General features: G+C 42.5%; 1 protein-coding gene across 6 annotated transcripts in view; it reads right to left on the bottom strand.

Annotated features, from left to right (window-relative positions):
- DUSP16 (dual specificity phosphatase 16) overlaps positions 1-23,968 on the bottom strand; it is a 70,911-nt gene extending 46,943 nt beyond the window's left edge. Inside the window, exons 1-3 of one of the 6 annotated variants that reach the window (XM_065672544.1) lie at positions 23,841-23,968; positions 23,055-23,179; positions 22,019-22,104 (exon numbers count right to left, since the gene is read on the bottom strand). The gene's annotated coding sequence lies outside the window, so the exon portion shown is untranslated. Of the gene's footprint in view, positions 1-22,018; positions 22,105-22,762; positions 22,855-23,054; positions 23,207-23,835 lie in introns of those variants that run through there. The other 5 variants (XM_065672534.1, XM_065672531.1, XM_065672540.1 and 2 more) reach the window with 5 other exon arrangements.

Here is a 23,968-nt window from a genome sequence, read left to right as displayed (position 1 = left end):
TTTAGCAGCATACAGGCTTCCTGAGAGACTCTCTCAGCCTTCCTTTGTGCAAAAGGCTTCTGCCAGATTCTTAGCTCATACTTCACTGACTCAGGCATGCCACTCCAGTTTCAAGGGAGTTACACTGGCTTCCTGTCAAATACTGCACAGTTTGGGGTAGGTTGTTGGTTTTGGGTTTTTTTTCATTTTTTTTAATAAGCTTTACTGACTATAAGTTTAAAAACATGCGGCATATTCAGTTTACCATCTTGGGACTCACCTTCATTAGACAATAACCAGAAGAGAACTGTCCATTAAAAGATGTGGGAAACAGGTGTTTTTAACAAATTCAACCCACCTTTCCATACTTAAAGGAGGCTTTTAAGAAAGATGGAGAGGGACTTTTTACAAGAGCAAGGGGGAATGGCTTTAAACTAATGGAGGGGAGATTTCAATTAGCCATTAGGAAGAAACTTTTCACTATGAGAGTGGTGAGGCCCTGGCACAGGTTGCCCAGAGAAGCTGTGGCTGGCCCTCCCCTGGCAGTGTTTAAAGCCAGGTTGTATGGGGCTTGGAGCAACCTGGTCTAGTGGAAGGTATCCCTGCCCATGGCACAGAGTTGGAACTAGATGAGCCTTAAGGTCGATTCCAACCAAAAGCATTACATATTTCCACATCTTCACCTGATCTAAAGAAATCCTAGATATCCCTGTATTCTACCCAAATTCAGCTACCTTGATGTAAAGCATCCCACTTGATTAGGACAGAAATGCTTCTTATGCAGCCACCCCAGAAAAACAAAGCACACTCACGTACAGAAGCTAATTTCTCTGCATAAGTTTTGATGTTCAAAGAAGATACCATCTCTGACACAAAACTTGCTGCAGAGTTACTGACATTAACAAACACTACAGCTTGTGAAGCACAAGGATATTATAAGTTTGTCTGGCTAAAAAACTTCACATGAGCCTTGGACCCAGCAGTAAGCTTATACAAGCATCTTCAACTAGAACCAAGCGAAGCAGCTGTTTGAACCACCACTGCTGCTTGTTTTGCCTGAATGGCAAAATTAAACTGAAAAAGATAAAGGAGGCATTTTAAAATCAGTTTTAGAAGCCTTCCACTTCTCACCTGTCAGCAGGAGACCCACTCTGAGGTGCCACCCTAGCTCTCTACCACAGTTTTGCCCCCACATCCTCTCATATAGGCCCAATCAGCCTTTTGTGTGGCTGCTGAACTTGAGGGCAAAAAACCAATCTCAGGTAGGAGTAGAGGAAGGCCATCTAAAAATACAGCAGTAAGTAAAAAAAGAAAGTCACTGTTTAAAAATGACCATCTGCAAGCTTGTTCTTAGCAACCCTAATTCTCACCATTTAACCTCTCACTAAATACTTATTATGTGCATCTTAACTGCAGTCAATCTATGTTTCCCAGTGCAGCAGCCACCACAGAAACCACCTCACACTCAGCTTGAGCAGAAGCAAAAGAGGAAAAAAGGATGACCATTTATATGCTGCTAAGGCATTTCTCTTGGGGCTACACTAGGAGAAGTACAATAGCAGTCCAGACTCTCCCACTCTCATGTTCATGATGCTGTGCTTCCCAGCTGGTAGATATCTTTGTTGTTTGTTTGTTTATTTTAAACTATCAAGTCAGCATGTTTAAACCTGTATTACATATCCATGAAACAATGCTACTGCATGAATTCTTAACACGGTTAGAAAAGCATCCCACTGTGTCAGGGAAGGATGCATTATCTCATGGTCACTTCCAGCACCACATTAAATTCCAGCTAGTCTACGAAAGAAAACATACAGATGCGGTTCATAAGAACTGCATATCGAACAGAGCTCCGCTATAACAATATAATGTCCCAAGGACAGAGGAAAGGCCAATCTTGCAGGGAGAAGTGACATCTTTTAGGAGACTAGTTAGTATAGAGCGATAAGAAGAGGGAGGGCATGAACTCCAGAATGCACAAGCCCTTCCTCACACACGGACCTGAAACAGAATCAAACCATGACACAGAAACAAGAGCCAAGGCTTCCAAAACATCTCCACATCCAGCCTGCCCCTCTTCCCAAACAGGAAAAGAAGTAGTCCAAAGCACATCCCGAAGTATGTCATAAATTACCCAATGAATCATATTCCTCATGGAAACTGTCTGGCTGAAGCCACACCACTGAGAATACATGATAAAATAGAGAAAGAAACCTACAAGATACCTTTAAAGAAAGAACGCTTTCCCCTCCCCAAATTCTTGGAGTTAATACCAGAACAAGAAAATCTGGAGTCATCACAGTTACTAGATTTGTAGCCTGTTTTTCCCCAAATTTCTCTCTGGATTTTCATGTTGTTTCTTAACTCAAACTTGACCTAGATTTAGCTTTATATTCTCTGCTTTTGTTTCAAATTTTAAGTGGGATTTGTGTTCCTGAAATCTTGCCTGTCTTTCCTACACTAATCAGTTTAAACAGAAAAGAAAAAAAAAAACCCAACAATCCCTCTCCTTACAAACCTTTCTCATAGCCTGTATGAAAAAAGTTTGTATTTTCTGAGAGGAAAAAAACCCAAGCACAAACAAGCAAGAAAACCACCAACAAAACACACAAAAACAGCATAAAAAAAAAAGATAGTTTCCTCAAAAGTATTTTTCACGTTACAACACAAAAATGTACTGCATTACTCAAAATCATAGAACTAACAGAACTAGAAGTTTCACTCTGCAATGGGAGGAGGAGGCAATCCCCTAACTCTTTCAAAGTAAACCCCATCTTCTTCTCCTTCAGTTACCAGCTGACTTAAAGGTATTGGTGACAAAGACAGCAGGTGAGATTAGATGCATTTGCCTTCACAAAGTTATGACAGTGACAGATGTAGCTGACGTATTTGTTACCCGGGTTTTGTTTGTTAGGGTTTTGGTCTGGGCTTATTTTATATTAAAAGAGTGTTGTAATAATGTTTAAAGAAGTGTTAGCTAGCTAGTTTGCCACCTAGAGTGGTGTGCGCAGTTCTCCAGGGGATCTCCTGAGTGGCATGAAAAGATTGACCCTGGCAGTTTGAAGAACAGAGTATAAGCAGTCACGGCAAAGCACACACCTGAGAGCAGCCAGTTTCTACCAATGAATGCCAAAACCATTTCAGCTGCGCAGACTTAGGCAAGAAGTCTTTTCCAGAAAAGACTTCATCCCTGACTGCAAATGCCCTCTCTGACAGGAATACAGCACGGGTCAAAACGTGCAGGAAAAGAGCTGAACGCAAGCAGAGAAGCGGAGGTCACCAGGAAAGAGGGGAAGGAGAAGCACTCCTCCCACCCCCTTCAGGCTTCTTCCTCTGCAGCCTCACCACCAGTTCAAGCTGGAGCAGTAAATGCCTAGGGCACGTGCTTCTGAAACCAAATAATATATAACCTGGGAGCTGGGCAAAATCAAGCACAAATCCAAATAATTTTTAGACTATCTAAACTTCAATTTAGCTTAGATTGCTTTGGAACAGGCAAAATAATAATAAAGAAAACGCCTATGACTCAGATCTAGAAGAAAATGTATCTAGTCTACCTGTAGCTACAATGCCTATCCAGGACAAACGTTCTTCCTAATCTTGCTCTCGCCATCAGTTTAAAGCATAGTTTTGCCAAGGTTCAGCTTTCTGGCACTCTAATGAAACCATAACCACATAAGACCTTCTTGAGAACCAGCTTTAGTTTTGGCAGGGAGACCACCTGGCATCAAAGGTATGCCTGCGGCCATATGCCTCAATTTTAGTCAAAAAGCAAGAAGCTGCAAGGATTTTATTTATTTATTTTTAATGTGTTTGGAAGCTAAATTCTCCTGATATTACATGTGTGCTCCAGTGCAAGGACAGAGTGCGCAGAGGAGACACTTAAATCTAAGACTCACAAGCTAGCTCCGAACCGAACCAAACCACCAAGTTGGTGCCCAAACTAACCTTGACAGAACTGAGAGTTTATCTAAAGGGGCCTGTAAGAAAGATGGGAGATACTTTCTAGCATGGCCTTTGCAATAGGATGACGGGTGATGGTGTTAAACTAAAAGAGGGGCGATTCAGGCTGGACGTGAAGAAAATTCTTTACAATGAGGGTGGTAAAACACTGGCACAGATTGCCCAGAGAGGGTGGATGCACCATCCCTGAAGACATTCAAGGCCAGGCTGGATGTGGTTCTAGGCAACCTGGCCTAGTTGAAGATGTCCTTCTCATTGCAGGGACATGAGCTTTGAAGGTCCCTTCCAACCCAAACTATTCCACGACTCTGTGATTTGTTCAAGTTCACCCCATGGCACAGCTACAGAGCTTTCCATACCCAGGCTTAATACTTTCCCCATGGTATTCCACAGTGTAGGGCAAGATGGACTAGGCTGAGCACCTCAAGCTGCACTGTCCCCCTCACTGCCACATCCAGAATGATTTCTTCTGCTGTGTGCCATTACAATAGCAAACACCAGAGAATGCAATGATCTCTTAAGCTTGCATTATCACTTCTGCTCAGACACACAGACAGCATAGATAATGGAAAATAATCGTACCACCAGCACAAAGAAGTTGCTGCAGACAGCAAGGGTGGCCTGTATACAAATGGAGTGAGAAGCGTGCTGGATTACCGGAAAGAGAGTAAAAATACACTAGTCCCCACAAAAAGATGAATCCGGCCACCAGATATTAATCCCCAAACCCCACGGTTGTTTCCAGTTTATATGGCTTTGCCTTTAAACACTGCATGCACTGCTTGGATCAGAAAGGGGGACTTGTCCACAAAGAATTCCTGCTTTCCTGGTACAGACAGTGCCTGCTGCCTGTCTCCAAAGACCCAAAGCCCTGTGGCACAGTTTGAAGTGCACCACTGCCCTTTATATTGGACTGCCACTGGTTTTTGGTGTGTTTAAGGTACAACTGAAGTTAATAACTTCTTTCAGCACAAGTCCGTAGAATCAAGAATGAGAAAGCACCAGCATGATGATTGCTCAGTCTCAGCACAACATCCTTGTTCTTGTGCAGGGTGATAGGGATGCTCCTTACATAGGCACCTTCCTCAGGGCAGTACTCGCTCAATCAAGGAGTAATTATTTAACCACAATGTCATGTCCTTCACAGTCCCATTTAAGAAAATCTTATGTAAAAAGGTAAGAGCTTGGCTACGAGTCCTTGGCCCAAATATCCTCTTACCCATGCTGAACTGCTTGCCAGGTCATCACTGTTTGTACTTCAGAAGCCTGCAGCAGACAGACCGTGCCAAATCTGAAGAACTCTATCATTAAAACAAAATCCTTAAGCCTAACAGTAGGAAGTGCTCTCCATGCTTTGCTAATCTTGTCAAACTATACTGTACAGACAATTACAATTAATAAAAGCACTCTTAGGAAGCTTATTAACAATTCTGGAGCCATGGCTTCTCTGCTTCAGGTAGACTCAAATGAGGAAAACAGCAGGAAGTAAAAATTTCTCGTTACACTTCAGTCCCTCACAAACACAAAAAGGACTTCCCCAAGGCAAAGTGCCCCACTCCAGGCAGCAATTTAAGTGGTACAGATGTACCCAGGAACACCAGCTTCTCTTTCTGCCTACCCATGGGAAATACCTTTACTACCAGCACCTAAACTTTTAACCACAGAAAAACACAATCCTTTTCTGCATTACTTACTTAAAGGCTTTTGGGGTGCTTCTTCTGAAAGAATGAACAAACAAAACCCTCCAGCTCCAAGAACATCTGAGAAAATACTTGTGTTGTCAGCCCTCAATACAGAGATACAGAATGAAGTGGCCTACTCCTTCATTGCATTGTGCACCTACTACTGTATGTAACTCCCCCGACTTAAAGCAATGGTTCCCAGAGAGGCCACTGAATGACTATTCAGTCATAGGTAAGTATCTTTTAGCACATGCCTATTTTGACAAAACCATAGTCATATCCAAAATTATTCTGGTGAACAACACTCATCAAGTAGAAGATTTACGGAATTAGAATTCATGTTTCCTTTTAGGGATAAATGATGACAGAGGACAAGACTAATAATCTAAATATGGGTACCTTCATTTAGTATTTTTAAGGCATGATCAAATCCTCCTGGGGCCTTTCACAGACTGTCTATCCATCCAGCAGAACTAAAGGCAATTCCCATGGTACTCCACCCAACCCTTGCTCTTTCAGACATTTAAATGCATTCAGGTTTATTCACAAGAAAGCTTTTCTGAAGAACAAGTTTCATGTCTGAACCCAACAATTAAGATTACCAATAGTTTCAGACACACACAAACTTGCAAAATCCATTTGATGCCCGAAGCAGGTATGGTGTGTTGTATCCATCACGGCAGAAGCATTCAGAACTTTACAGAGAGAGCAGCCAATGTGCAAAGAGCCTGGAGGTAACACTGCCGTCAGGTTTAGAGAGACAGGAATCATCTGATTGTCTCACAACAATTAAAAAAACCTTAAACAGTTAGGAAGGAGAACAACAACTCTGGGCCATGTATTATGCTTCACAGGTTTCAACTAAACCATAAAGAACAAGAAATTAAGACTCCTGAAAGGCCTAGTAGCTTTGTTACATGATCAATTCCATTTTGATTTTAATTTTTTAATCCAGAGTTGAGTTACTTAATCCGTTATAAAACTATAAATGGAGCTGAATTGTTTGAGGTTGACAGCCACATTAAAAGATGAAAGAATTAGTGGCATCCTATACTAACAGTTTAGTGAAAACCCAGCATTACGTACTAGCACCTGAAAATTCAATCAGAAAAGCTGCCAGTTTGCTGTAGCTTTGAGACTCAAAAAAACCGCCCAAACTCACCCTAAAAACAAAACTCAATTTAACACACACATATGCACTACTTCACTAAGTTCACAGAGAGCACAGTAACAACAGTGGTTAAAGGGATGTGTCTTGCTGGAGCAGAGACAAGTTTACATGAACTGTGTTTTGCGAACTGCCAGGAACCACCACGTGTAAACCCGTCACTTTGACACCTCATCTTACCTTACAATTGCTCTCTCAAAATTTAGCTCTGTTAAATGCTCCACAGCAAACCTAATCATGTATTAAGGAAACTACCACTGCTTGTAACATGGTCTCAAGAGTACAAGTAGAAAGACAGGAATTAACACCAGAAGTTACAGGAGAAAGGTGTCTTTGTTTGTTTAAGACTTACTTTGAAGATGTCGTCTTGTGCATGACAACTTTTGGCAGTTACCAACAAAAATAAATTCTTGCCATTACCGGAAGTAACTTTAAAGACAAGCAACTTGAGATCACTACACTTTCTTCTAGATTTTAACCACCACCCACTGGAATAAAAACAGTTACAGAAAGAAACCATGATTAACTGATGGCCGATCTAGAAAAACGCATCACTAGCTAATGCCTTCACCTATAAATCAAGTCACTGAATGTTTAACTGATTTCTAATACCCTCATGAAGGAACTAAAAACCCTGCTGCTGCCAAGATGCTCCCCTTTTTGCATTTCCTTTTCCCATCACCTTACTTTATTTCATGAGGGATTTTTCCCTAGACTTCTGTATCAAAGCTAGGGTTGTATCCTGCCCATTTTCCCACTTGGTATTAAAACAATTTAAAAAGCATAAATGGATTAAAACCACTCTCCTATGCACACAATCTCTTCTTGCTAGTAGCACAGTAGCATTTCCTTTGGCCTTGACTATGTCACTCACACCGACAAGGAACACTGCAGTAAATGTAATTTTCTAGACCTGTTCCTTTGACCAGATGCATCTTTATTTTCTTCTTAAGCCACAGGAGATGAGATCCTCACCTATTTCACACTCCTTCAGAACACTGCCTCAAAACTACTACTTAGTCACAATGTCTACAAGGACTTTTGTACCAGTACCAAGCCTATTCTGTTGACCAGAACTGCCTAGGTGAAAACCGCTCCTCTCTGCCTCTGGGACCACCAAGCACAGCAGAGTCCCTGCTCTCTGACTGGCCTCCTGGGTTCTGTAATAAATATCTGTATTATTGCATGGAAGGGATACTCTAAAAAAGGCGTGCATTAAGTAAAAATAAGCTGCAACTTTGGTTTCAGGTGCCAAAGCAAACAAGATTAGTAATCCATAAAGAAAATAACCAAGTTATTTGCCACTTTGGAGTTCTACCAAGCATTTGATACAACCAAGCTAAAGCTGAGGATTTTAGTATATTTTCATTACAACTTGTTTTTGAGTAACAGGGTCTCAAGACAGCACTGTTTTTAGAAGAAAAGAAAGATGCAATCTTCAATACCTTTTCTCTACTTCTGGAGTAACAGTTGTTGATAATGCCATTTCACAACAGTGACCTTAAAAAAAAAAAAAAAAATAAATGAAGAAACAAGTATTTTGATAACAAGTTCTCTGTGCTTAGTGTTTCATAAAAAAATTTGTGCTTGCAGAGATGCCACGTCATTCCAGACAAAATGGAAATCTATCAGGAAGGAATTTAGAGAATCATGCTTCCCAAATGAAGGGAAGACAGCTGATGGAAAAGTGGAGAACACACTCTACTAACCGTCCAGCCTTCCTTACTCTTCTAGTTGGTAAAATTGCACTGGCATTACTTTTGAAGTCAACTGAAGCATGCTGTATATAAGGAACCATAAGCTGCCATGAAGACTGATACAGAAAGTCTTTTCCTGGGGGAAAATAAAAACACATCAAACAAGCCCCAAAAGAGTCTGCATGGGGCTCTTGGAAGGAAGAAAGGAACAACAGAAAGGAGGAAGAAATCACTGCAAATCTGGCATCTTTAATACAAGAAAACACAGAGCTCTCACAATTCCTACAAACTAAACAAAGAATCATACACTTACTGTGGAAAAGGGGGAAGAGTCAAGTCAATTCTGTTTAGAGAAGGAAGTAAAGGGAATACTATGCCAAAATCAAGAGGTATTTAATTTGATGAAGGAAAATCTACATTTCCATTTAGCCTTAGAACCACAGCAGGACATGCCAAAGGACATTTTTCATTCCACGTTTGTTCTTTACCTGGCAATAAAAATCTAAGCTTTTCCCCTGCTCTTCACTTAGAGTGATCTTAGTACTATGTCAGAAAGCCAGTTTTACTGTTTGCATTAGCTCACTGCTAAATGATGGTGGCCATAATACAAGAGCTCACCACACTCATGGAAGGAATCCTACCAAAACTAGTACCACACTGTTACACTTCAGAAACGGTCACTAAGACACCGGTGGCCCTAAAGATCCTCAGTTCAAGAAGAGAGAGGAAATGAAAAGCTGCATGTTTAGCTCCCAGCTGAGTCTGAAAGTTGCGGAAGGTATACATACCACTTCACAAGGAAAGGGAACAGGAAGCCAGGGAAGAAAAGAGTCATTATGCTCAAATGGTAACATTTTCGTGGGGTTGCAAAGGCCAAATGAGCATATCCCAGAAAAATGTGAATCCAAGCCTGGGTACAGAAACAGAAAGCAGAATAAGTGATAGCAGACCAGGGGAAAAAGCAAACAACAAGGACTTCAGAAGAGCAGAGTATCAGATCGGAGAACGTATCAAAATAAAGAGAAAAATCCTAAGAGCTGGTGCACAAAAATGGAAGAGTGCAATTAAATTTGATACCAGCCACTAGATAATAATAACTGAGAAAGCAAAAATAGATTCTTTGGAAAAGCCTTTCCCACACAGGATGCTGTCAAAAGATAAGTTCAAGATGAACTAAGATGATCTACTGACAAGACTGACATAGCAAAAGAAGAGAAGAAAAAAAACTTTTAGTAACTAACAGCAAACCATCACGTCCTCAAGATTTATGAGGAAACTGAAGAATGTAAGGGCTAAGCAGAAAACAGAAATATGTAATGCTCATTAAAGCGAGCTATTCCAGCACAGGTAGAAAGTGTTTGTGAAACATGCTATAGGTGACAGGGAAAAAGACAAAGAAAGAAAAATAAATAGAAATCAGTGAACTTCAGTACTAGAAATTCAACTTTTTTAACATTAGCCACACAGAACCTCTTGCAGACCTGATGCTAGGAGAAAAAAGGAGCATAAGATAAGAAATGAGGACACAGAACCACTCTTCTCCATCAGACCCAAACTCAGCATTAAATGTAAATGCCCATGTGTCTTGAAGCATGTCAGCTTAATAGTTTAAAGGAAGTTTATGTAGACTCACTAGAAAGGTCACTTTGTAGTCTAAAACAAAAAATTCCAAGGAATATAAATTTCGTAATAAACCTACTTACAACTATATGCACACATCCATGCCCCACCACTGAGGAGAACGACTAAAAAACCTCAGAGGAGTAGCAGAGGAGTAGAAAAAAGACAAACTGATGCCTGATAGAAACAATATTGGATTAAGTCACTGGAAATTAACAACTTTTTAGGTTAATTCTTTAGCTTTGCACCTGGCTGAATGAGAGAGCTGTGTCAACAGACAAGCTACTTCAGCTGCTGTGCAAGTCAGCAAAACTCAGGTCTCCATGGAAAAAAAGTCTCTTCCCTGGATGACAAAAGCCCTCAGCTGACAAAGTACCATCAGTAACAAGGCTAACACTAACATGCTGTGGGGACAGCAGTTCCATCAATAGGATGCTCTGGATTCCTACCTGCCCTATAAATGGTCTTCTGCAACACCATCTCTTCCAGTGTGTATGCCACTGCATTTCATCAATGCAGACAGCCATACAGTGACAGGAGCTCTGCAGAGCTCCAGCTGAACCAGCAGAACTCTTTTACCCTAGGCAGGACCCCAAGAAGATGATCCTTCCATCAGCATACTATTACTCACAGTAAATGTAAAGAACATTTAAAAAACGCAAATGATTTTGAGATCAAAAGTATGTAAAAAATACAGTCTTCTAATTAAAAAGAAGTCAGAAACACTGCCTAAAGAGGAACAGGAGTACTAAATTGAGTTATAGCTTTTATCGGCACCTCCTCCAAAGCAGTGGGCAGAGATGACAAGCAATTAAAAAGTGAGCAAAAGAAGAGTTCTGTATGACAACTCTGAAGACACTGGTACCATCTAAATTAATACAACGACAAGGGGAAAGGCAGAAAAGAGATTTTTATATCTTACTTCTTCAGTAAAATGAAATTATTTCAAGTTTAAAGAAGAAAGGGATGAGGTTTTCATTTCAATTTCCTTGAAATACCAATTAATGATCATAACTATAAATCACAACTATATTCAAACCAGATACACTATAAGCTACGGATTGGACGAAAGTTTTCTACCTACTTGAGATAGCTATAACCACTAAAACTACATACTGCGTGTTCTGTGAAGACCATGTATCCAGATCTTCCCAATTCATCATACCTAGATGTAGCTAAAAAAAAAAAAAGAACCCTGACAGAACTCAAGTTCTGAACGTGTCAGGTGGCAGACAAATAAAAGTTTCCAATGGAGCACAAAGCAAAGCTCTTGGAGCTCCTGGAAATCAAGCCAAGCCACCTTGAATGCAGAGTGCCGAACAAACAGCAATCAGTGTTTTATCTTGGACTGACAATTCCAGCTTTAGCTTCCAGCGGGAAGATCCATGTAATGAACATACCTCTTGCTGCCTCTGCAGAAGACAAGCTTGGAAAAGAATTCTCCTGCGTTTCAATTACTTTCAGGTTGCCATGGACTGCAATGGGCTTACCTGCACTGCAGCACATGGGTAACTTCAACACAAGACTTGGCTTGTTGGCCAAGCACAGGAAACCCCCAAACAAGAGCAAAAGGAAGTTCTCTGGAAGAAGAGGAAATTCTTTTGCTGCAGCACGCCTGGCTACTAAACCACAAAACCCATTCCTACCCCCTCAACAGCCAGTCACAGGAACAAGGGGCAGAGCCCATCATGCCTCTGGCTGCTCCAAAAACTGCTGTTTCAGAGCCTCACACACATACATGCATCAAACCAATAGGGCAGACTGAGGGGCTACACTCCATGGCAGCTTAAAACACACAAACTCATGGCTACCAGAAAGCAACCGTGTCCCTTATGCCAGCTCATATGTTAATTCAGTGAGCTGATTCAAAGAGCTAAACCAGTCATAAACTAACTACAAAAGCAGAATAAACAAACACATAAACAAACCACATCCAAACAATTCTCATCCATTTCTAGTTCCCTGATCTGGCCCACTGTGGGATCCTGAGAGTCATTAAAAGAGTGAGTTTGCAATGACAGTGGCTGGGAAGACAAGAATCACAGTAACTGTGAGCATTTTGTGTTACCTGACATAGAAATGTATACTGTGTTGTACTACCTGAGACAGATCGACCAGTTTCAGTGGATCCATGCTAATGATCTCCCATTTCAGTTTTACTGGTACTGAACCTATTTCTTTTGGACAACAAGTGTAATAGCAAGTTGGGCAGAACACAGAAGAAAGGAGAAGATGGTCTACAGAGTAGTCTACTTTTAAGGTTTGTCTATATGTCAAAAAAGCAGGTAATTTAAGGTCTGGAATGAACAACCACCTTGATCCTATGGAGCAAACAGCATGATGGATTTCTGGTCTGCTTCAAACAAAGCACGAACAGGTTAGCTCAAAGAGCAGAATAATCTGCTTGTGAGTTCATTCTCTGTCTTGGCCTCAAGTCGAGAACAAACAGTCATAAAAGCTACCCTAAGCAGCAGACCCAGGGCAGCAGCCAGAGGTAGAGGGACTGTGTCAAGCAGCTGGACTCAGTAACCTTTTCTATGAGCACAGCTGGAAAAAAACACTTGGTCAATACCCTTTAGACTACTGTTCTTCTGATTTGTGTATTTAGGTTAAAGCTTCTTATGGCACTGACTAGTTGTACTTACAAAGCCCTCACACTGATGGCAGCATATAATGTAACATAAAAATGTTAGAAGACAAACAGCAAGGGAAGCTGGTACATCTGTACCTGCAATGTAGTTAGAGAACACGAGGCTCTTGAACTGACGTATTCTAGAAGCAAAGACAAAATTTGCCAAGTTTGTTTTTTTTTTTTTTTAAAGATAAAAGCTTCTCTTCCATCTAGAATAACTACAAACATGCCAGATTTTAAAAAAGCCAAAAATAAATTAGTAACAGCATGAAGAAAAATAGCAACTCACAACAGAAGTGTTTAGACAGATCATTTTCCCTCCTCCTTCCCACCTTCTCAGTTGCATTGAAAGATATATCAATGTGGACTCAGAAGCAAGCCATTTGAAGCTTAACTGTCTGACCCTTATAGATGTCCAACATGAAGACATGGTCTATACTGCAAGGTTTTGAAATCAACTCATTCTTAAATATTTACAAATGTCTAGCGATAAAGACCAAATACACAAACCCACGCAATACTATTCTCTCAACAGCTGCCACATATTCCAATCCATCATTTCTAGCTTTTAAGATCGAGTTTAAGATTCTAGTTTTTAAGATCTTCAGTTACACTAATTATAAACCAAAATACAGACTCAAAAGGACAAAACACTTAACTCATTAGTGTTTCACAATCTTCAGAAGATATTTTCTACATGCAGTATTTCCAGTGAACTCACTAGAAGCTACACCTTTCCCTGTACTTCCTGTAACTTGTCATTTGACTTCATTTAGACAGCCTGTTGAAAGGCTTTTCCTCAAACACATCGAAAAAACCTCTTTTGCTATCTACTACCTACAAAGTTTGTATTACTAGCAAAAGTGGAATGATCCTACCCTGTTGTCGCTTTAGATCTATGTTTTCTGTGATTTAAAAGCCTTGTTTTCATGTGCAACTAATGCAGAACTTCTTTCTTTCTTTCTTTCAAAAAATACTTCCCATTCCTGTTGACCCTATTCTCTTATTCCTCCCTCCTTTATTTAGCCCATATGGGTATATTTTTCCAACATCTGATCAATACCTCTCCTTTTCTACTATTCCCTATTCTTTCTCTCGCTCCAGTTCCGTTCCTTACACACATCTCCCTTTACTAGTATTTTCACAATGATAATTGACCCTAATACCACACAACTTTTGAAACTGGACATACTGCTTGAAACTTCTGCTCCAGAAAATGATAAGCCTGAATATTTTTCCATTGTAGCACAATGTAACCACGTTTTGAGCAAAAGTACGAGGGTCACAGCTCTGTCCACGAGCATCATAACACAGCACTGCATTTCAAGTTAACCATTTAAACCCAAATCAGAACATACTCTGCAGAATTCTGAATTCTAGAAAGCCTATTTTACTGCCAGTCATGATTATATATTGGTGTTTAATTACTTCACCTTCATCATGTCCCAAAACAGCTGATCAACTTGATGCCCATCCCACTCCACCTGTCCACAAAGTAATGCTATTTTCTACCAACAGGTAGACTTCTCCAGCTGTGTTTTGATGTATAACAATTGACTGTTAAAGGGAGGGACCTTTCAAGGAGGAAGTCACACTTGTACATTCACCTTGCCAACATAAACAGAAAAAACAGGTGATTATAGCTAAATAAGAATCATGTTTGACTGTACTGAAAAGCAGTAACACCAGTTGGGCCAAATATTAGGCACTTAGTAGAAATGCCTTACTTTGGTGGATGTAACAAGAAGAATTCTGTAAGCACACTCTGTAACTTAGTTAAGTAAAGATATTTAAAAGTATGTTCCCACTGGATATCTACTCCAGTATCAAGCAGGTTCCAGGTAAGGGAAAGCATAATATTAAGTAATTTAATTTATTTTTTTTCTTAGGACCTTTAACATCTGTCATATGCTTAGAGTTTTCCTTTTGGGATTTTTTAAGCCAAAATTGAACTGAAGACCATGCACATCAATACCGAGGTAGGACTACTTGCTGAGTATTTATACACCAAAACCCCTAAATGCTCAACACCCCTCCCAAGACAATCCGTAAGATAAATTCTTGGCCTTGAAGTGTTCGAAGATTTAAATAATCAACACTGTCTTATTTTCCTTTTCAATTATTCACCAAGCCATGAAAACCATTTTTCTGCCAATGTAGATGGACTCACTCTTCAAGGAAAAGGGGAAAGGAAAATAAAAAGAGGAAAAACCACCATCGAAGGACTTGGCAGCCTTTAAAAATTCCCAAAACAAACACAGCTTCTCTCTAAGCTAGCATTTGCTAACAGGGTCACTGTATTCAGCATTTTTTGTGTGCCTGCCACTAAACAGCACGTACGAAGGGATAGTCCCAAAGCTTCCCGACAGGCCAAGACCTGAACCTTTAACCTGAATCAGTCCCTCCTTCCCGACCCACCCATATACCCTATTGCATTACCTCCTTATTGTTGACTGAAACAGTAGACAAAGTCAATGACTAAGAACATTCTGCCTATTTGGATGCAAAATCTTGAAAATCCTCACCACAGCTCAGTTAGAAAGATTAGATGATCATTGGCGGAACCCTCTCAAAATCCTGTAACTTAAAGAAAAAGACCTAGTGTTAAACAGCAGCTGTATTTTCACTTAGCTATGCAGACTTTTCATGGCCACTTTGCCATACTGGCTTATGTCTGGGCATTTGAATAAAAATAGCTAGTGTGCTTGCTTGTTATGCCATTAAATAAAGTGCACAAAGGAATTGCCAGTACTGTTTTTGCCCATGAAAGGCAATGGTCATTAATAGCTTGTACTTGCAGAAGGCTGTCAGAGGAACAGCATGCCTGAGCTTCCTCCACAGCTTTCTATAGGTTTAACCACACATGAGGCAGAAGGGGAAAGACACTACACGTTTCCTCGTTCCAGAACAGGTCACACCTGCAGGAGAGGTGGCAAGTCATGCAAGCCTCAGTTGGAGGAAAAGATCAGAGCCTTGTAAATTTAAGAGAATGGTTTAGCGTTGGAAGGGACCTTAAAGATCACCCAGTTATAAGCCTCCTGCCATGGGTAGGGAAGATGTGGCTCTCTTCATGGAAAGAGTACATTGGGAAACTGCAATGACAGTATTCTGATACTTTCTTTTGCTGTTCTGACTAGTATCTTGGAGATTTGGACTTGTATTACTATTCTTTTTCACACATTTTATGCTTGAAGGAGTTAACTTTCTTTCAGTAATATTTTGAGATTAAATGGGTGACAAACAGGCTACTCATACAATCGTGCCTGGGCTGGATAAACAGATTTTACAGGCATCTTCAAATAGGTCCACCTGGAAATCACAGCAGACAGGCAAAGTGAGCCACACTGAGGAAACAGGCTTTGTCAGCTGGATGGTATCCAAACATGGATCACCTAGCAATCAGAACGAATGACTGAGAAGCTGACAGCATGCTCACAACCTCTCAGCCATGAGAAGTCAGGTATTTTCAACAGCTGGACAAGAGACCTGACTCCACTGACCAGGAAAAACAGATCATATACATATTCAGATGGTAAGTTACATGCAAGAAAAAGCAAACCAAAATGAGAAAGGGAGACAACAACAGGAAACAAACAAGGAAGCAAAGGAAAGTACAACTACAAGCAGCTTTATTATTTTGCCTAAATATGCCCTAAATAAATCTCCTGCTAGCTAGGAGAACATGAAGTTTACCAGCTCTCATAAGGACAGTGCCTGTTTGCCTTCAGCTGCCATGTCTTCAAGATCATAGAATTGTAGAATAGTTTGGGCTAGAAGGGACCTCTTAAGGTCATTTGGTCCAACACCCCTGCAAGGAGCTAGATCAGGATTATGAACCTATACCAGCCAGTGTGGATTCCCTCTCTCCAGTAAGGCCTCAGAGCACTCACTGTAAAGCTTAAGAGCTTTTGGGAATTTGATATAACGTGGGAGTACCTTGGGAGAAAGGGGGAGAAGCTACTGGGTCCTGTTGCTATGAGAAGAAACTTGCCATCAATGCAGAATTTCAAACAGACTATGGGAAGGGAGATTTTCACAGCCTATCCTCAATTTGGAGCACACCCACCTTGCACACAGGGTCCTGGGGCAGGCAGAGGGAGCTCTACTAAAGTGGTGACATAATCTGCCTCCCGCTAATCTGGATTCAATCTAGTCTATTCTTTCAGACTTACTTGGACCTAACAACTTCAACCCAATGCACTAAGACTACTGCTGTACTTTTTTGCTGGAATACTCTTTGTCCTTGCATAAGAACTGGCAAAGCTTTAGGCATCTTTGTTGAAACCAAGTTGAAGTTTATTCTGTTTGTTGCCCAAGTGTTCCTATTAAGAGGCCTCTACCTAAATTCTTTTATTTTAGAAAGGCACCTCTGCGTATGACGGAGTTAGAAGACAGACATGTACTACAAGGTTTCCTCCCCATCCATTTCTCTTCCCTCACAGTTTTCCAGGGTTCAAAGAGACTCCATGTGAGGGACAGCAGAGCTGGAAAACAAGAGAAAATGCTGAGAAGGTATGCAATCCCAACACGTAAGCAGGTTCCCACCTGTAACAAAATACTTGCGGGAACTGTAGAGATGATATGTGCTATACTTATTCCAGATAGCATTAATACAATGAGTTGAAAGTAATCTCATGCCTGTTCTTTAGGCAAACATTCTTGGTGCTTACAACCCACCTTTGAAATTAAGGCTTGTTTCAGCAGCAGGACAGCAAGCTAACAGAAGCCCTTTAAAAGCGCATGTATTTGGAAGTTGGTGTTTAGAAGACGGACGGCTTCCATGCTGAAGGGACTGTATAAACTTAACGAAATATGCACTGTCAAGAAAGTTACACCCCTGCAAGCACCATCTTGCAAGCAGAAACCCAAGTCCTGACACTGGAGTTGAGACTTCAAAGTCTGGGGTGAATGATTCTTGCACCTGGCAAGTGAGAAGCAAGAACAGCACTCAGGCTATTAGAAGTCTGGTGTTTATATCCCTGACATTATGAATTATGCAGCCTTTAAGCTTTACTAGGGGTGCAGAAGGAGCAAAACAGTACCAAATCAATTTTATCCATAATAGTGTGGGGGAAGGGAGAGCTGCTTTCCTATTTTGAGAGCAACATCTATGCTACACATGCAGAGCCAAAGCCTTCTAATCCAGCAGGCTGAATACATACTAGTTATTCAAACTCAAGAACGTGTGCATAAAAGGAATTTCATACAATTAGTCTCTGTTGTCCTCCTCGTTTTATACTCTCTGTAAAGTTCTCATTCAAATGTTTCTACATTACGCACTCAGACCCATCTTTTTGCTTCTCACAATGCCTTCAGTAATGTAAAAAACACTAGACAAGCAGGCAAGGATGTCTAAAAAGGTAGCACTTGTGGAAGCCACTAATCTACCATTTAGTCAATAAACACACAGAATTTGTAGATTATTATAGTAAAGCAAAATCAAGTGCAGCATAATGAAAATGGGCAACGCTGTTTCAGTCTTGATATTAGAAACTGTGTGTCAGAGTCTTCTGCCAAACTAATGCAATGGAACACAGTTATGATTTTAGGAAGAAAAATATTTTAGCAGACTATCACCCTGAATAGCATGTAAAAAGGTCTTATGGAGGAAAATAATTACATCCATCCTCAACTGATAAAAGCCTCTGCATACCTCCACTTCTGCATCTTTATTTGTTAAACAACTGACAGAAGTTTGACACCAAACTAGACTGCAGATTCACCTGAGGAGGTCTGTGCAAGGAGCTGATCCTAGTTTATGATAAACAGGATAAAAGCTTGGAACTAATTTTGCTATGTGTAGCAAGAATACACTAAAGAGAAGCTGTACAAGTTACTAGTGACATATGGCTCGTATTGCGACCAAGAAAAAGCAGAGATAACTGACTTCCTCTCAAAGAAGGACCTTGTTTCAGCAGTTCCTTTCATATACTCACACAGCACAGATGTTACAGCTTCAGACAGTGCAAGCACAGAAAAACAGCAGCATAGGAGCTTGGGAAGGTCTGTGGCAGAAGAGATCACTCTGCATCCCCACAGACCCACAGGAAACCTCCTGTCACTGAGGCAATACTCTCTCCTACCCTGCCCAATTATTAATTTTGGGGTCTTCTTCAGCTGCTGGAGCATCTCATAGGGACACAGCATGGAAAGCTGCCAGCCTTCCCAGAGCCAACTCTGACTAGGTCAGTCTTGGCTCAGCAGCAGACCACATAGCGCAGCAAAAGGAAACACAAGGCCTTGAACTCATGCCCATCTTCCCTCTCGCCCTCCATACACACACCCTAGACGCCGATTTTCTTTGATCGCTGAGAAATAGTAATTCGCTGGTGGCCAACATCATCTCCACTGGAGACTGTGACAGCTGCCAACAGGCCCTATCCATAAGCAAACGGAGAACTGCTCAGATTAAAACTATGGAAACCCAGAAGTTAAGATGCCAAATTTTACCATTAAATGTGTATTTTGGGCTTCCTTCAGGTGTTATGGGAAGTTACACAATAACTATAATGGAGATTTCCTATTTGGAGCTGTTAAGCTAATACCAATCTAAAGATGAGGTCTGGCGAAGCAGAAAAGTGGCGATACGAACTTCCCTGTTGCCATAGCTGTATGTAGCAACACTGCAGTAGTACAGGGCATCCCAGCCTCTAGCCACAGGCTCTACTCCAGAGCCAGTTTCATCTCAATCAGCTTTGGTATTAGGGTGGTACTACTATTAAACTAGTGATAAAGAAAATACTGAGGATAGGGTCTCCCAAATAATGACGAGGAAGCAGCCTGAAGTTACAGCGCTCACCTTCACGCAAATGACTCTCAGTCTTCAGTTAACTAATGACTTTAGTCCAGACAGCCTGATACATATCACCTGGCTATCCATCACCTATGGCTTTTGATTCATGCAGAAAGTAGAGGCCATGTAAGCAATCAACAGCCCTAAAGAATGACCCTTTCTTTATAAAGGGGGACACCAAGTAAGTCAGAGAAACCTTACCAATACTAATATGATAAATAGTTACTGACATTTAAAATATTCTACAGAAACCTTCCATATCATTACAAGAAATCTGGAAGCAATCCTTAAGGAATTGTAGGCAAAGTGAACACACCATTCAACACATCAGGGACACAGCTACATCTCTGTCACCCAGAAAGACAGCTTCTTGACAATTCTTAAATAATCACGGAAGTACCATTAGACAACCATGCATAAAATACTACAAAACTTCAAGAAATGTTTAATCACTTGATCAACAGAACAACGTATCAGTAGGGACACAGTCACAGGATTCGCAGGCCAAACCCACGTTTCTTCCTAAGAGTGAAACAAAAAGGAAGGGATGTGCCAATTCTTCCACACCTCATCGTTCGACAGTAACTACTCCAAGCCATATGGCTGTTAAGGATTGTCAGCACTTGAAGAATATCTATGATGCTTTCCTGACTGCTCTTACAGGAAAGGAATATTCAACAGACGTACTATAAAGTGAAAACTATCACCCTGCCTACTTTTTCCTGAGTGAAAAAATGCTGTAACTGTGTTTACTATATTTCTTAGAAAATCTGCATTTTGAAAACAGTGAATATTCCTGAACAGGTCTGGGATTAAGGCATCAAATTTTGAGAAGACAGGTGACTGTATAGGGCTCTCAACCCCACATGCAGCTCTCAGTGCACAACACCTTGGAGCAGACCTCACTTGAAGACCAATGCTAACCTGTCTATTTGGCATTTCTTACAGGGGTCTAGAAGAGAGCCTGAATTTGTCCTTCAAGGGCTTCTTAAGGCCTACACGAATCACTTATCTTAAAGGCAGAAGAGTGGCTGACCTGTCCCATTATCCGGTCTCCAGTAACTCCATATGACTTCACTCACCCTGTCTCCAGCTGCTGGCTGTGAAAGCAAAGGAAGCACAGGGCTCCCAGGGTAGTTATTTTGCCAAGGAAGGTGCACAGGCACATGGCAGATACAACCAGAACTCCTCCCACGGGCTGAGGGCTGGCACAACCCCAGAGGAGCTGGGGCTGGCTTGGGAGACGGAGTTCCTAGCAAAATCCATTTAACACATTCCTGCACAGCTTCTGCCGATACCGTTCCTATGGACAGTTTAAGCTATTCTAGTTAAAAAGGAAACAGCTTTGCCAGGCTAGTTGCCTTCACTGAAATAAGAGCATGCATTTTACAGAAACAAAATAAATTGAACTCACTTTCTTCTACAGCTGTTTTTCTGGTGTGATTTTGTTCCCTTGTATCTGCTTAGATAGCTAACAAGACCAGAGCTACTGGAACAGGAATGTATTTATGTACCTTTATCCAACATGCTGAGGTTTTTAATGCTTGGTTGGGCTTTCTGGACCTTTGCACATGTATTAAACCATACAGGCATTTTACAGCTACCACCTCCAATTAGCACAGGAACTGACACCTTCTCTGCTGCTTTTCCTTATGTGTTCATTTAAAAAAATCTTTGAAATTGTGCACTAAGGTATACTGAAGCAGTATTGTATTAAACAAGCATAATGACCAGAATTTATTATACCTCAGGCATTTTTATAGATTCCTTCCTAAAAATATTAATAAGCATACTCAGTAAATGCAGGATTTACCTTTGAGTATCAGTATTCTTCGTATCTTTTGTCATTAGAAATTAAAGCTAAAAATACATGTACACCCCCCCTGTTGCATACTTGCTCCACATTCAAATAGAAACCCCCAGACAACCAACATAAACAACTGTGATGAATGCTTCAATCTCCAACAGGCAGTGGGATGAACACCATAAAAAGAAATTAAGACTTACTATTTTTCCACCTCCCCTCAAAACACAAGAGTCTAAACCAACTCCTGTTTGGTCAGTTGTGACTTCGTAAACGCTGTATCTACCAAACCACATGCTGCCAGGAATAGCATAAATCTCAAAGCAAGGGTTACAAAATCATTTTGGGGTTTTGGGTTTTTTTCTTTTAAGAACCCCAACACACATCCTTACAAGGAGAAACAGTCCAATCTGCTTTTAGCTTTCAAAACTAGCATAGATCTATTTATTCTGCTGGGTATACACCGAATGTTTGAACAAAAAAAGTTAGCCATAGGTCAGACAATACAGCTCCCTATGACTACACCCTTCACTTGAAGGAAAACCATAATATCGATTTTCTGTTTCAACCACCTGAAATGACAATAAGGGAAAGCAAATTCTCCTGGCTTTTGTGTTCTAAAAGAACACCTTCCCAACTGACATCTAATCAAACTGGTTTTGGCCACTGAAAAACCCTACCATTGGTCAGGCTTTGCAATAGGCGCATCCCATACACCTTGCTCAGGACACACTGATGCACACTCAACTCCTCATCCCTGCAGCTCCTATGGGGGGAAAAAAAACCGAAGTCGGGAGCGGGTTATCTGTCAGGCCGCGTCCTGGCACCAGCCACCGAGTTAAGAGTTTACGCGAGCGCAGCACCAGGTTAACAATTTGCAATTTGCTTCACTCCTGGGCTCCCCGGCAGCCCTCCATTTTGTCAACTGCCTCAATTTAAACGTTTTCCAAGTTGAACGGCACAACTTCCAGCATATCTTGGGGAACCCTTCGGGGCTTTAAAGCATCCTCGCCCATTTTAAGCAGTGGAAAGCCTATTCGGAGCCAGCGCTGTTTACTAAGTTTAGAAAGGCAGGCGCGCACCCACGGCTTATCAGGAGCCTCCCCAAACATCCCCTGCAGCCGGTTTCGGGGCGCGCTGGAGAAGGCAGCAGGCTCCTGCTCATCCCTTCCCGCGGCGAGCTGCCTCCCCTTCACCCACACAAGGCGCCGTTTTCTCCCCCTTTCCCCTGCCCCTACGAGGAGAGGCAGGTGGCTATCGGGAGGTGACAAGGGAACGGACGCGGAGGCAGGAGCCCCCGCGGGCAGCAGCGGCAGGGTGCCGGCCGCCCCGCTGCAGGTAGGGGGAGCGTGGAGCGGGCGGCCCGCCGGTGCCGGCACCGTCCTCATCCCGTACCCCCCTTCCCTGCCACCCCGGTGCCTTACCACCTGCGGAGGCGGCAGGAGCCCGCCCGGGCCGGGGCAGCGACCTGTCCGGTGCGGGCGCTCTCCTCCGGAGGTGAGGGGCCGGCGGGGAAGGGCATGCGGGAGGAGGGAGGGAGGGACACAGGGAGGGAGGGCTCGCTCCTGCCGACCGCCTCTCCCTCACCTCCCTCCTCCTCCTCTCCGCCCGGCCCGGCCAGGCTCGGCCCCCCCCCGCGCCCCTCGCCCCCCTCCCGGGCTGCCTTCCACGGGGCGGCCGGGGGCGAGGGGTCCGTGCGCTCTTCCCGGCACTTACTGTTTCACCCCCTGTCTGTCTGTCCATCCCCTCGCCGGGGATAAAAGTTGTTGCCACCAGCCTCGTCGCTGCCTCCTGAAACAACTTTGTCTCCTTCCAGCCGCTGGGGAAGCTCCTTTTGCCTTCTTCAATTAAAATAATAATAATTAAAAAAAAAAGAACAGCAATTTAAAAATAAAACAAAAAAATAACAGCAAAACTATATTCGTCTCTTTTTTTTTAAGAGGGGGAAGCGTGAAGGTGGGAGGGGAGCGCAGAAGAAAAAGGAAACATTAGAGCTTTTTTTTTCCCCTCTCCTTCTCCTTTCCCCCTCCCCCCCAAGATGGCTTGAGAAAATTAAAAGGGGACAGTGATGGGACACACACACACACACACTGAAAAGATCGGGAGGGGGGAGAAACTCGTGGGGTTTGGGGTGGGGTTTTTTTTGTGTTTGGTTTTGGGGCTTTTTTTAAGCCTCCTGTTTCCCCGGAGGGCTCAAACGTTTAGAAACAAACGGGCAGAGCAGGCAGGCACAAGGAGGGGAGCGAACGAGAGAAAAGAGTTTTGCTGGTCAGTAAACTTCAAGCTGCAGGGATGAGGTCATTGGTGTAAAAATAAAGCGATGGCGTCATTTGAAACCAATCCCAGTGAATGAACTCAGCCGGGGGGTGAAGGTGGGGGGAGAGGGTGAAGGAGAAAGAGGAGGAGCGAGGATCCCTGCGGGGACACCGAGGCAGCGGCAGCCGTCGCGCAGCCCCGGCAGCGGGAGGCGCCGGCTTGGGGCGGGGGGGTCTCACACCTTACCACGCTGTCACCGGGGGGGACACACGGCCGCAGCCCCCGGCCCCCCGCTGCAGCCGCCGGGACGGCCCCTGGGAGGAGCCGGGGCCGCGGAGCGATTCAACCGAGCCGCCGCCGCCGCGGTCCTTCCC

Source organism: Lathamus discolor, chromosome 1, assembly GCF_037157495.1.
Source record: "Lathamus discolor isolate bLatDis1 chromosome 1, bLatDis1.hap1, whole genome shotgun sequence".
NCBI lineage: Eukaryota > Metazoa > Chordata > Aves > Psittaciformes > Psittacidae > Lathamus > Lathamus discolor.
The sequence above is the reverse complement of the archived record's forward strand: the minus strand, read 5'-3'. Positions and strand labels throughout refer to the sequence as shown.